The following is a 15,471-nucleotide window of genomic DNA, read 5'->3' as shown; positions in this document are numbered from 1 at the left end:
GTATACCTGGTGCATGTTTGTCCAGTTACAGACTAGAAAAACTTAAAAGGAAATTGCCAAATGATGGACAGCTGTTGGATCTCATGCAGGAGGACTTAAAACTGAAAAAATGGAGGAAACTGACAAGGAGTTTACGGACAGTATGACCCGGCTGACAACGAACATTGAAAAACTGACTAACATCATTGCAGAGGGATTTGCAATGATGAGGAATGTGGTGGCTCCCCTCTAGTACTTTTCACTGTCACAATATCAGCCTCACAACCACTACAATAGCTACACAGACCCCCGGGTGGCCCCACCAACATCTTCCGCAGTCCCACAGAGGGGTCACCCTGGAAACATTTCCTACAGCCATAGTCTCTTCACCAATGAAAGGGACGACAGGTTTTTTAAGACCTCTGGTTACCCTGTACACACTACAACGTCCAACTGGTGTTTTCAGATTTAAACACTCTGGAGAGCGTTTCAGAAAAGCTCCATTTTTGGGAGAGGAAAACGCCATTTCAGTGTGGACAGAGGGTCAAAACGAAGAGAAAAAGCTTTGGTTATGGATTTATCCTGTCTAGTGTGAACATAGTCTTAGTCTCTAGGCCTATTTTGCGTAATGTTTTAATCAGTTCTTTTGAATTGCAGTAAGGATGTTCCCTGAACATTTCAATATACATTATTTAACTCCAATTTATGAAATTCTAGAATAAACAAGACTCCATTGTGAATAACAAGGGCTGTAAGATTTCTTGTAGTACAAAATAATGGTTCAATGGATTGATGAAAGGACATTCATGCATCTTGGAAAACAAGAGGTTTCACAGGAGATCAACTCAGAAAAATCACAACACTAATAAAGTGACACCCTTTGCTGTTTGGTAGTTCAAATATCTCTGAATAAGAAGATAGAAATTCTAGTTATATATAAGGGTGAATATGTATTCTTGGTTGATTGTTCAGTAGAGTTATAAGGGACTGCTCCACAACACAAATATAAAATAAACCAAGCCAGTACCTACCTATGTGGTGGATGTCAGATCCTGTGACAATTCGAAGGAGAGACATGAGAGTTTTCCTATTGTCTTGACTGATTTTTACCCCTTAAGTAGTATCACTTCAGCAGAGAAATGGTTATTCTCATGGTTTTATCGACTATTTATCTTTGTGCTAACTGCCATACCTGAACATAATAAACTGCTGCTCTAAAGGATTTTATTTGTTATGAAGCTTTTATGGCACTTTGTGGGGATCTGAAAGGCATTACCCAAGCAATTCTAAACATTTCTATATAAAACAAGTGGAAGCATTAAGATATAAAACTTCGATTTATTATAAAAGTAATTTACATTAGCTGTCTCTGCAAGGACATTAGGAACCATCTCTTGAGTCTGCGCTGTCACTCAATTTGACAACGGATGATCTGTATCTCAGCTCAGTACTTCCATCATATCAGTTGATGCCCTTTCCTAATATTAATCCATCTCAGACTTTCAATCTCCAGTTGTTGTATCCACAGCCATTAGGAGAGGCTGCCACAAATTTGCATAACTAGGAAATATATTGCAAGAAAAGTTAAAAATGTTACTGGTATAAACAAAGAGGTATTGACCCATGTAGCCATTAAGCCATTCCTACAAAATATGCACATAAGCCTTTCAGTTACTTTGATAGGCTCTCCATGAGCAGAAACTGATTTGAACAGATTGCTTCTGGGATGGAATTCACACAGACACAGCTATGTGCTCATGAACTATACAGCTTTCTGAAAAGAAAGGGAAAAAAATGCAGCAGCTGCAGGTGGTAAACAATTATTTCAAATTTATGTTAGAGCTTCAAAACTGAATCTCAAACAGTATGTTTTATTAAGTAAGATTTGATGCTTTCCTAAGGCCCTTTAAAGTAAGAGGAATATTGTGGTAAAGTGGTCATTACATTCTATAAAAGTCACACTTTCTGATGTGTCCTATTTTCGTCTTTAAAATAAACAGCTGTACTCCTTGATGTGATATGAAATTTAACAATAAATGATTCACACTCTGCATTAAAATGCCTGCTACGATTTGTGATGCTTGGATTGCTACATTTAGAAAAATCTCTTAGGTATTCTTTTTGATAAAAAAGTAGGTAATTCAAGATGAAAAGAAATGCTTCGACATAAATTATGTTTCAGTCAACACCTTAGAAGTTCACACATTTTGGTTATCAATGGTAATCTTAACTGCCTCAATTTGAATTATATGAAAAGTAACTTTGCAAATAGTGAGAGGGCAAAAAAAGGACTTCTTTCAACATCAGAATTTCAAACCTACCTTGTGCTGCCTAACATTAAGATTCAAGAAAATACAGTTTCATAAGACAGTCAGGATGGATGCTACCATACTCTGATTAAATCCACTATCTTTAAATCATGAAGTATTGAAGGCTTCCCACAAAATGACTTGTGGAAAATGAATCAGATTTTACTATAAATAAACTTCACTATTTTACATAGCATGCATTAGAGAAGCCATTGATTTGTAGTGATGAAGTGAATGATGTGAAGAAATTTAGGTGTTGATATTGAACCTGAATGAAAGTATAGAACAGAGCCCAATATTGACTTCCCTGAATTTTCTGAACTGAATTTTACGGAAGTAAAAATATAGAGAGATGGGAAAACAGCCATTACTTTACTGTCACATGACTTACATTACTGTATAAAAATATACATCTACATAATGTACATCTACATAAAACTAATTCTTTATTTGTTCAATGAATAATGTGGAATGCCTAACAGCTCTCATACCATCTCTTTTAGATAAGAGGAGACATGTCACAGCACCTCATGCTGGAAACAACTGTCCATTCTGTGTCCAAAGTGTCCTAAATTAGGATTGGCTTTCTAGTAGGGAGAGTGGTGATGGGAGTTCTAATGTTGCAATGCTAATCTCTGCAATTGTCCATGTAACAGAAGCAGAAATCTCCATATTAACCCAAATAAGTATGGTGATTTACAGCAGAAAGACTCAAATAACCTTTGCACCACACCTGTTTCAGATGCATTTGTCACTGGAATATTGATTTAGGAATGTCCCCTGAACAATAGCACAAGGTGTAATAAGCAGCTTAGAGTGTTTACTAACCCAAAGTAACCACATACATATTTTATAATGCAGAGTTACAGAATACACGTAGACTAAGATGTTAACTGTCCTGTGCTATCACCAGTGGGATCATCAGTTGATCTGCCACCTGTCTTCAGGAGTTTTGGCCCGCTTATGGTCAAGACTCCCTTGAGGTGGTGGGCCAGTAGTGCTAAAGCACCACCTCCCACTGGTGAGCTTAAAAACTTGGCATCTGCCTCTATCAGAGTGGTTGGTCACTTCCATCCAACAGATAGTCTACTCTTCAGATGTCTATGCAACTACTGAAGGGTTTGCAAGATATGTACACACTGTCTGACTATCTGCCCCTCTGGACATACTTGGTCCACACCCATGCTGATCCTTTCTCTGCTGCCTCAGCTACAGCCCTGCTGGTTGACTTGATCTCTCTTCTAGTGAAGCCAAGGTCATGCAGCCACTTCTGGAGAGTGAACGCAATAAACCCACAGCAGCCTACTTCGAATGGATAGCATGAGACCTTCCACCCTCTGTCTCTGCACTCTGATCTTAACTCTGCATACCTGGTTAACTTGTGCTCATGGGCTTCATCGATGTTGTCTTCCCAGGGAACTGTAAGTTCACCAGTAACCGCTTCTCTACTGGTGTCAGACCATACGATTATATCTGGACGCAATGTTGTGAAAGCTATTTGCTCCGGGAAACTGCCTTTCCCGTCTAGGTCAGCCTTGACACACCAATCATTGGCTGAAGAAAGTATACTTGATCGTGAGCCTATGCTGTACACCCTTGACTTGGAGCCTTCTTTCACAAATGATATGCGATGTTCTGTGCAGCATGGGGCATGAGATAATTTGTGCTGCAGTACTCTCTGCTCAACCACTTCTGTTACAACTTTGAGAACGTTGTTATGTCTCCAAGTGTACATGCCGCTGGAAAGGTTGACTCTGCATGCATTGTTACTGCTGGCACAATTTTGATTAAATAATTGTTTACCTAAATAACTGCATTAGTAGCAGAGCTACTAGGACTTGATGTTTCAATCCCTATGGTAAGTTAGCACTCTCAACGTTGGCAGTGGAGGGCGTCACGTGATGACGTGGGATTGAGACGTGTAAATCCAGCTCTCCCGCAACAAATCAGTAAAGTACCGTTTAAACAAAACAAAGTTAATAAATATTTTCTGAAAACTACTTATAAACTTTGTAAGACTACTTTACGATATGCCTCCTAAACCGCAACAAAAGAAGTCTGCTGTTGCGAAACAGCCGCGAGAGGGGAAGAAAAAAGGGCCTACTGCAACGATAGAGCCTCGGACTCAGGTTGGATCTCCTTCGGTAGAACAGAGAGCAATGGCGGTGGTAACGGGTTCTTCGAAGAAGACACCGGAAATGCGCATGCGCAAAGAAGAGCGCATGCGCAAATCGACACAACGCAAACTACAAGAACCGAGAGCCACTGCATTGAAAATGACTCAGAGTCAGAATTGGATTCTGCAGAGAACACAGATGAAGAAGAGGAGGAAGAATTGGAAGCGATTGGAAGTAAAGGAGATGATAGAGACATAAAAGAGGCTATATTGCAATTAATGGCTGAATTAAGAAAAGTAAGAGAAAAGCTTAGAGATACGAAGATGTGCTATAATAAAGTTATGGAAAGACAGGACAAAATGGATAAGAAGCTTCAAAAGATGGAAAGAGCAATGGGGCATATGAATGATAGAGTGGAAAAAACAGAAAATGATCTGCTTGTCTGGAACTCGGAAAGAAATCGACTCTTGGAGAAAGTGGACATGTTGGAAAATTTCAGTAGACATAATAATATTAAAATTGTTGGTCTTAAAGAAGGTACGGAGGGAGAAAAACCAATAGAATTTTTTCAAAAATGGATCCCGGATGTTTTGCAAATGGAAGAGGAGGTTCGACCAATTGAAATTGAGCGGGCACATAGAGCTCTAAGACCAAAACCAAGATGACCAATATCCACGATCGATTTTAATAAAATTCTTAAGATTTGAAGACAAGGAAAGGATTCTACAGGCAGCTGCTTGAGCTGCCAAGGATAGAAAAGGGCCATTGATAATTAAAGGGAACAAAGTTTTTTTCTACCCTGATATAAGTTATGAACTTTTGAAGAGAAGGAAGAAATTTAATCCAGTGAAAAAAACCCTATGGGATCATGGTTATCAATTTATACTGCATTATCCTGCAACCTTGAAGATTTTTTTGCCTGGTGGAGAAAAAAGATTTTTTGATGACTACCAGAAAGCAGAGTAGTTTGTGCGAGATTCTCTGAATATTCACCAGATACAAGAACAAATCCAGGGGAGTGAGATAGATTGAAGATGAAGATTGGGTTAAAGAATGGACTTGTTGGATTTTTGAAGCTGGATGAATGTATAAATATATCATTAATTATACGAGGGGGGTAAGAAAGGTTAAAACTGGAGGAATATTAGTTGGGAATAGTAACATTAATTTTGCCTATATATATATAATTTTTTTTGTTGCGGGGGAGCTGGAAGAAGCACTAATCGATTGCTACACTAATCATGTGTGCAAGCGTGGCTTTTGCCACGACCCGTAAAATGGAGGGGGGTAGTGTTGTGTATCTTTTCATTCACAACATTAGTGGGGGGGTATTTTGTTTTTTCTTTTTTTGTATTCTTTCTATCTTTTCTTTTCTTTTTGCCTGGAAGGTTGGGAGGGAAACACATAGCAACATGGTGAAGTTTAAAGAGATTCCCCAAGGAACTATGAGAGTTGAGAAGATAAGTGATGTTTTAGATTGGAGTAACTTTGTTAAGAATAATACTAATTTATTGAATTTTTTGAGTTTTAATGTTAATGGGCTTAATGGACCAGTGAAAAGAAAAAGAATCTTAACACATATTAAAAAAATGAAGATAGATTTAGCTTTTTTACAGGAAACGCACCTAACAGAAACAGAACATCAGAAACTAAAAAGAGATTGGGTGGGAAGTGTTGTTGCAGCTTCATTTAATTCAAAAGCGAGGGGAGTAGCAATTTTGATCAATAAAACGTTACCAATTAGAATACAAAATGTAATAACTGATTCTGCGGGGAGATATGTGATTATACATTGTCAACTTTTTTCTGAATTATGGACTTTTATGAATATTTATGCACCAAACGAAAATGATGCAAAATTCATACAAGAAGCTTTTCTGAATTTGGCGGATGCACATGAAAAAATATTAATTGGAGGAGATTTTAATTTTTGCTTAGACCCAGTCTTAGATAGATCAACCAAGGCTGTTATAAAATCGAAGGTAGTAAATTTAACTTTATCATTGATGAATGATTTAAATTTGATTGATATATGGAGAAGAATCAATCCTAAAGAAAGAGACTATTCTTTCTATTCCCATAGACATAAAACTTACTCAAGGATAGATTTGTTTCTATTATCAATGCATATTCAACACAGAGTGAAAAATATGGAATATAAAGCAAGAATATTATCAGACCATTCCCCTTTATTAATGACAATAATAATGGCTGATAAGGAAGAAGTGGCTTATAGATGGAGATTTAATTCAACATTATTAAAACGTCAAGATTTCTGTGATTTTATGAAAAAGCAGATTAAATTTTTTTTGGATACAAATTTTCATTCAGTGGATGATAAATGTATATTATGGGATGCGATGAAAGCATATCTTAGGGGCCAGATAATAACTTATACGTCTAAAATTAAGAAAGAATATATGGCAGAACTAGATCAATTGGAAAATGAGATTACAAAAATAGAAAAAGAATCTCAAAGATATATGTCAGAAGAAAAACGAAGACAACTTGTCAATAAGAAGTTACAATATAATACGCTTCAGACATATAGAACAGAAAAAGCAATTATAAGAACTAAACAAAGGTATTATGAGTTAGGTGAGAGAGCACATAAAATTCTTGCCTGGCAGTTGAAAACAGAACAAGCTTCCAAAACAATGAATGCAATTAGAACAAGGGCAAATAAAATATCTTATAAACCTCTTGAAATAAATGAAACTTTTAAAAATTTCTATTCTGAATTATATCAATCAGAATCCCAAAATGATGTTAATGAGATAGAAAGGTTTTTATCACAAATTTCTCTTCCAAAATTGGATTTGGAAGAACAGAAGGTATTAGATATGCCTTTTACATTAAAAGAAGTTGAAGAAGCTTTAGGATCACTCCAAAGTAATAAATCTCCAGGAGAAGATGTTTTTCCACCTGAATTTTATAAAAAATTTAAAGATTTATTATTTCCTCTTTTTATGGAACTAATACGTCAAGCAGAAAAAATACATAAACTTCCAGAATCTTTTTCAACAGCGATTGTAATAGTATTGCCAAAAAAAGACAGAGACCCTATGAAACCAACATCATACAGGCCTATTTCTTTATTGAATACAGATTATAAAATAATAGCAAAAATTTTATCGAATAGATTATCTAAATATTTACCAAAATTAATACATATGGATCAAACAGGATTTATTAAAAATAGACAATTGGCAGATAATGTAACTGGCTACTCAGTATAATTCATTTGGCACAAAAAAGGGATGAGAAGAGTATAGCAGTAGCTTTGGATGCAGAAAAAGCATTTGATAGATTAGAATGGGATTTTTTATTTAAAATATTAGAAAAATATGGGTTAGGAACATCTTTTATAAATTGGATTAAAACTTTAAATTCTAACCCTAAAGCTAAAGTAGTGACAAATTCTCAAATTTCAACACCATTCCAGTTAAAAAAGTCAACTAGACAAGGTTGTCCATTATCACCTGCTTTATTTGTACTGGAGATAGAGCCATTAGCAGAACTAATCAGAATTGATCCAGATATTATGGGTTTTAGAGTTAATCAGGAGGAATATAAAATTAATCTTTTTGCCGATGATGTTTTGATCTATTTAACAAACCCACAACATTCGTTACATAAATTATCTTCTAGATTGGATGAATATGGGAAGGTATCAGGTTACAAAATAAATTGGGATAAAAGTGAAATTATACCTCTTACTAAAGGAGACTATAGTCAATGTCAATTAGTAACCCAATTTAGATGGCCGGTAAATGGTATAAAGTATTTAGGTATAAGACTTGATAATGATGTAAAGAATTTATATAAATTTAATTATTTACCACTGTTGAAAAAAATTCAAGAAGATTTTGACAAATGGATGATACTACCAATAACATTAGTAGGTAGAGTCAATGTTGTAAAAATGAATATATTTCCTAGATTACAGTATTTGTTTCAAACATTACCAATACAATTGCCACAGAAATTTTTTCAAGAGTTAAATAAATGTGTGAGAAAATTTCTTTGGAAAGGTAAAATGTCAAGAACATCATTGGAAAAATTGACATGTAAATTTAGGTTAGGAGGGTTACAACTTCCAAACTTTAAAAACTATTATAAAGCAAATCAACTTAGATTTATTGCATCTTTCTTTGATGATTAAAAACCAGCATGGATTAAAATAGAACTAGATAAGATAGGAGAAAATAGACCTGAAGATTTTATATATAAATGGGAATCTAAATGGATACAGGAAAAGAAAGAATCTCCTATATTAACACATTTGATTGATTTATGGAATAAGATAAATGTTGATAATGAAACACAGAAATCTCTATTAGCGAGGAGACCTTTGTTTCAAAACAGACTTATTCCTTTTACAATGGACAATCAACTTTTATATAATTGGTACCAAAAAGGGATTAAATTTATAGGAGATTGTTTTGAACGAGGTATATTAATGTCATTTGAACAATTAAAGGATAAATATAAAACATTTAATAATACTTTCTTTTGTTACTTTCAATTAAGGGCTTACTTAAAAGGTAAGCTGGGTCAAACAATGTTTTTGCCAAAACCTAATGAAATTGAAATTTTAATTCAAAAAGGGAAAATTAAAAAATTTATTTCTTGTATGCATAATTTGATTCAAGAACAGACAATTAAACAAGGAACCCATAAGTCAAAGCAAAAATGGGAAACAGATTTGAATATTAATATTGATGAAACAAATTGGTCAAGACTCTGTCTTGACAGTATGACAAATACAGTAAATGTTCGACTTAGATTAGTACGATATAATTTTTTACACCAATTATATATTACACCACAAAAAATAAATAGATTAAATTCAAATCTATCTGATAAATGCTTTCGGTGTAATCAAGAAATTGGTACTTTTTTACATTCTACTTGGTCTTGTTTTAAAATTCAACACTTTTGGATAAATTTAAGAGTCTTATTGGAACAAATTACTGGAACTCAACTTCCACATAACCCTGTATTATTTCTATTAGGTGATATTGAAGGGATAAAACCGAAACTTAAATTGAATAACTATCAGAAAGAATTTATAAAAATTGCATTGGCAGTAGCTAAGAAGACTATAGCAGTTACTTGGAAATCTGATTCATATTTAAGTATGGATCGTTGGAATAATGAAATGGCTAGTTCTATTCCACTCGAAAAAATTACTTATAATTTAAGAGATAAATATGTAACATTTTTGAATATTTGGCGCCCTTATTTACAAGAGATAGGATGGCATATTTAAGTGCTCCGATAAAGACCTTGGTCCCTTGGGGAAAGTAACGAATAATTATACCAAATTTATTTTGAATCCCATGGAGCATGTGGAAACCTTCCAACACCCAGGCGGCTCCTTTTTTTTTTCTCTCTTTCTTTCTTTTTAGGTAGGACTATATATATGGGGGGGGAGGGTTAAGGGGAGGTGGGAGGGTAGATTTTATCTTTTCATGTATTCTTTCTGAAAACTCAATAAAAATTATATTACAAAATAAAACATTGGCAGTAGGTTTGGAGCGGTGACAAGGAGGGAGGGTAGGTACATCATTGGGGTCATCAGGTGGGCACCCTCCTTCTTTGACATTTCATTGATAAGCCCACGGCGTCTCCAGAGGGCTCAACGGTGCTACCTGGTGTCCCAGATACACCCCCCTCAGTTCTATACCCTCCTGTCTTCATACTGCAGCCCAGTTGTTGTCTTTCCTTTTAATCCAAATCCAATTGCTGCTTTTTTCTGCTGCATTTGACAAGGACTTGATTGCTTGTTGGAGGGAGTGACCCCTCACCCCCATCTTCCTAAATAGACTGGTCGTAGATGTAGCAATGAATCCCCTGCATCCCACTTCTACAGGGAAAATCTTGGTCTTTCAGCTATTCTGGGCAGCTTCAGTTGCCAGTTCAGAGTACTGCATAAAAATAATCTGGAAAACTTGTGTTATTCAAAATACACTTCTCTTTGTGGCATTATTTTATCAAGTTTCATCAGGATAATATCTCCAATCACATAAACTCTTATGAGAATGGTCTATTCTTGAATTTTCCACTCTATCTAAATGATAGCACTTACAACATTGTTGATCCATCATAAAGATAGAATGACTAAACAGGACCAGTGAATATGTAAATTGAAGTCTAAAAAACCCTTCTTAAATTGAACAACTCCAAAATCCACACTAGCTTCCCTGAAGGAAATAACCTGAGAGCCACTGAGAATGAAGTTGAAGACCAATATTGCCAAGTTTGAAGGGGTGAACCGTTACAAACTGTGCTGACACCTAAATATATAGATGCAACCTGACGAATAGTTGTGGTGCCTGGGCCTCTAATATCGGGCATGGACCTAGTTCGATCCTATACATTTTATCGCCTTGGAGTTGCTGGTTTGGAAGCATAGAATTTACCTACATTGTTAGAAGCAAATACAGGTATTCTGCATTGAAACACAGAAGTCCCCAACTTACAGATATATTCAATACTCCTGATCTGTCCATTCAATCCACACCTGAATTCCCAACTTTCAACCATTCCTCAGTGTTTACATGAAGACTTCCTCTCACATTCTGTAGTAGGATATCAGTGGAGTTTTTAGGCAGCACTGCTAAAGCAATGGCTTCCATTTGTAAAACAAATTTTTATTTAATTTGTCATTTATTTATTTATGTGTTTTAGCAAAAATTGGTTGTCATTTTAAATTAATATTTAATTATTAATTCATTTAAATAATTAACTTAAAACTATACTTGATTCATTTTAAGTAAGTTTTAAATACGTACGATTGCCTGCAAACTTCGAAGATACTTTACCTTCAAGTCCTTTGCAACTCACAAAGTTGGGGTCAGAGCTTCCTCAGGTCAAACCCATTGGCCTGTACAAACAGCAAATTTGCCAAATTTGGGGGGAATGAACTGTTTTGAACTGCACTGACAGCTAACTATATAGATGTACAGATGTGCTGCTTGTGTCTCTATATTTGAACATGGACCAATTCGATCCTATGCATTTTATTGCCCTGGAGTTTGCTGGTTTTGGAAGCACCAGTATTTACTTGTGTTAATCGAGGCAAACCCAGAATATCTGCATTAAAACACAGAAATCCCCCACTTTTGATTTCTGTTTTGCCAAAACTGATCCTTCTGGACTTTTTCATCTTGACTACACCCTTTCAGAAATAATACTGGTGCCATGGTGCAATGTTATTACAGCTCAGGCATCAGAGTTTGGAGTTCCATTCTGATGTCATCTGTGAGGAGTCTGTACGTCCTCCTTGTGGAATGTGTGGGGTTTTCTCCGGGTGCTCTGGTTTCTTCCCACAGCACAAAAATGTACTGGTTAATAGGTTAATCAGTCATTGTAAATGTTCCCATGATTAGGATGGGGTTAAGTCAGGAGTTGCTGGGTGGTGCAGCTTGAAGGGCTGGAAGGACCTACTCCATGCTGTATCTCTATACATAAATAATATCTTTATAACACAGACACTGAAATCATTACAATGAAACAAGTTCTAATTTGTTGCTGTGCTCCAAAAATTAAAATACAAGACTATTCCAACTCTAATGATTCTGCCAAAATGTTTTGCCTTGAGGCAGGACTTGGAATTAAGTATAATGTAATTAACTGTAATGTCTCAAAGTCATTAAAAGGTTTCCTTTAGTCTGGAGAAAAGCAGTTGAGTACTGGAAATGGTAGTTTCTTGATGGTACAAATCAGTAAGGACGGGCAACATCACTTCTGCCACAATTATTCTGAATGTTGGTGCTGCATCCTCAGTCCCCTGCTCTACTCCCTGTATACTCATGGCCAGATTCTGCTCCAACTCCATCTACAAGTTTGCATTTGATACTAACGTAGTGTATCTCCAAAAATGATCAGTTAGAGTATAGGAGGGAGATAAAGAGAGCTTAGTCCCTTCTTACACTGTCCCTATACTTCTTGCAACCTCAGTAAAGCAGCCAACATAATCAAAGATATACCCACCCCAGCTATTCTCTCTTCTCCCCTCTTCCATCAGGCAGATGGCATGTATCTCCAGGCTCAAGGATAGCTTCTATCCCACTGTTATAACACTATTGAATAGCTCCCCAGCACAGTAAGATGAACACTTAGCCTCACTAACTACCTTGTCATGGTCTTGCATCTTAAAGTCTACCAGCAGTGCGCTTTCTCTGTAACTGTTACACTTTTTTCTGCATTCTCTTGTTGCTTTACCTTGTTCTGCCTCAATGTACTGTGCATTGAATTGATTAGTAAGAACAGTATGCAAGACAAGCTTTTCTCAATACCTCAGTTCATGTCAGAATCAGAATAAATAAGTAGTGTACATGGATTCATTGTCCATTCAGAAATTTGATGGTCGAGGGGAAGAAGCTGTTCCTGAAACGTTGGGTGATGTGTGGCAATGATAACCAATTCCAATTCCATAACTAGCAGTCAGAGTGATATTAAGGATGAAGGGTCTAAAGATGTAAAATATAACATTTGTGAAAAAGAAGCTAGTCAATGTTTCCAGTTAGTGTTGCTTCCTCTGAACTAAAGGGAGAGTAGGGTATTGACAGTTTAAAAGCATAGCTGGAAGAGAGGAGCAGGGTGTACGCTAAAACATATATGAAGGATTAAGACAGATCAGGTGATAAGAAGCATGAATTCTGAGCAGTATCAATCATGGGGAAACAAAGAGAGGGCAATTTTCCTGAAGTTGGAGATTCAGTGTTAATTCCAGACTGTTAGAAAGTGTCCAGATATGAGATATGATGTTGTTTGCCTAGTCTACGTTGGGTCTCAATATAGCAGTGGAGGAGGCCACAAAGAGACAGGATGGAATGGAAGTGGGATCATGACCTCCTCAACACTGGATAAACCAAATATAGATTGGGCGATCAATTTGCAGGCAGCTGCTTAGAGTCTACAAGTGTGATCTTGAGCTTCTTGTTGAGGAGGTCATGATGTGAACACTTACTACAGTACACTAGAGTAGAAGAACTGCTTCCCCTGGAACGACTGTTTGAGACCCTGGAGAGAGGTCAATGGATATATGTTGTATCACACCTGGATGCATGGAAAGATGGCATGGGAGTGATGGAAGAGCAGACCAGAAAATCACATAATCACAGAAAAGGAAAGAGAGGGAAAGATGTGACTACTGGTGAGATCTCTAATGTGTTGTAACTAACTAAGTGAATCACTGATCGGATATACACAGGGATCTTGGGATGGAAGGACAAAACTCCCGAAAGGGGCCAACACATGTAGATAGGGTGGTAAGGTACACATACATCATACTTGGACCATAAAACATAAGAGCAAAATTAGGCCATTTGGCCCATCAGGTGTGTTCCACCATTCCATCATGGCTGATTTATTATCTTTTCAATCCCATCCTCCTGCCTATTCTCCATAACCTTTGACTTCCTAATTAGTCAAGAAACTATCAACCTCTGCCTTAAATATCCCCAATAACTTGGCCTGCATAGCCACCTGTGGCAATGACTTCCACAGGTTCACCACCCTCTGGCTAAAGAATAGTTTTTCTCATCTCTGTTTTAAATGGACATCTGTCAGTCTGAGACTCCCCCCATGTAGGAAAAATCCTCTCCAAATCTACTTTATCTGGACCTTTCAAAATTCAATAGATTGCAATGTGATGTCCCCTCATTCTTCTACGCTCCAGTGTCTACAGGCCCAAAGCTATCAAATGCTCCTCATATGTTAACCCTTTCATTCCTGAGATAATTCTCATAACCCTGCTCTGGATAAGGGAGAGTAAACTGCTCATAATACTCCAAGTGCAGTCTAACCAATGCCTAATAAAGCCTCAACGTTACATCCTTGCTTTTGTACTCTCGTCTTCTCAAAATGAATGCTAACATTGCATTGCATTTACCCAAGTTAATCTTTAGAGCATCCTGCATGAGGACTCCCAAGTCCCTCTGAACCTGTGCTTTTGAATTTTTTCCCCAATTTAGAAAACAGTACACAACTTTATTCCTTCAGCCAATGTGCATGACCATACACTTCCCTACATTATATTCCATCTGTCACTTCTTTGCCCATTCCCCCAATTTGTCCAAGTCCTTCTGCAAACACCCTGCTTCCTCAACACTACCTGCCCCTCCAACTATCTTTGTATCATCCACCGACTTGGACACAAAGCCATCAACTCCTTCATCCAAATCATTGACATACAATGTTAAAAGAAGTGGCCCCAACACAGACCCCTATGGCACACTAGTCATTAGCAGCCAACCAGAAAAGGCTCCCTTTACTCCCATTTTTTTGTCTCCTGCCAGTCAGCCAAACCTCTATCCGTGATAGTAGCTTTCCTATAATACCACTGGATTTTACTGTATCTTGTTAAGCAGCCTCATGCACAGCACCTTGTCAAAGGCCTTCTGAAAATCTAAATGAATAGCATCTATTGACCCTTTGTCTATCTTGCTTGTTATTTCCTCAAAGAATTCAGTCAGATTTGTCAGGCAAGATTTCCCATTGTGCCTCCAAGTACCCCGGAAGCTCACCCTTAATAATAGATTCCAACATTTTTCCAATGACTGAGGTCAGGGTAACTGGCCTATAATTTCTTTTTCCTGCCTTCTCCAGCCACCTCTTCTTAAAGAGTGGAGTGACATTTGCAATTTTCCAGTCCTCAGAAACTATTCCAAAACCTAGTGAAAGATCATTACTAATGCCTCCACAATCTCTTCAGCTACCTCTTTCAGAACCCTACTTGTCTTTATCAGTTGCAGTTTTGAGTATAAAATTTGAAAAATCATGTTACAGCTGCTTAAAACTTTGGTTAGGCCACATTTAGGTACTACGTAGAATTCAGGACACCACATTGCAGGAAGGATATATTGCTGAAAAGGTGTAGAAGAGGTTCATCAGGATGTTGCCTGTATTAAAGAAAATTACCTATAAGGAGAAATTGGACAAATTTGTGTCTTTTACCCTTGAGCATCAGAGGCTAGCTGCAACCTGATGGAGTACGTAAATTTATGAGAGGCATAGGCAGAATCTTTTTCCAAGAGATGAGTTGTCAAATATGA

Source organism: Mobula hypostoma, chromosome 4, assembly GCF_963921235.1.
Source record: "Mobula hypostoma chromosome 4, sMobHyp1.1, whole genome shotgun sequence".
NCBI classification, from domain to species: domain Eukaryota; kingdom Metazoa; phylum Chordata; class Chondrichthyes; order Myliobatiformes; family Myliobatidae; genus Mobula; species Mobula hypostoma.
The sequence above is the reverse complement of the archived record's forward strand: the minus strand, read 5'-3'. Positions refer to the sequence as shown.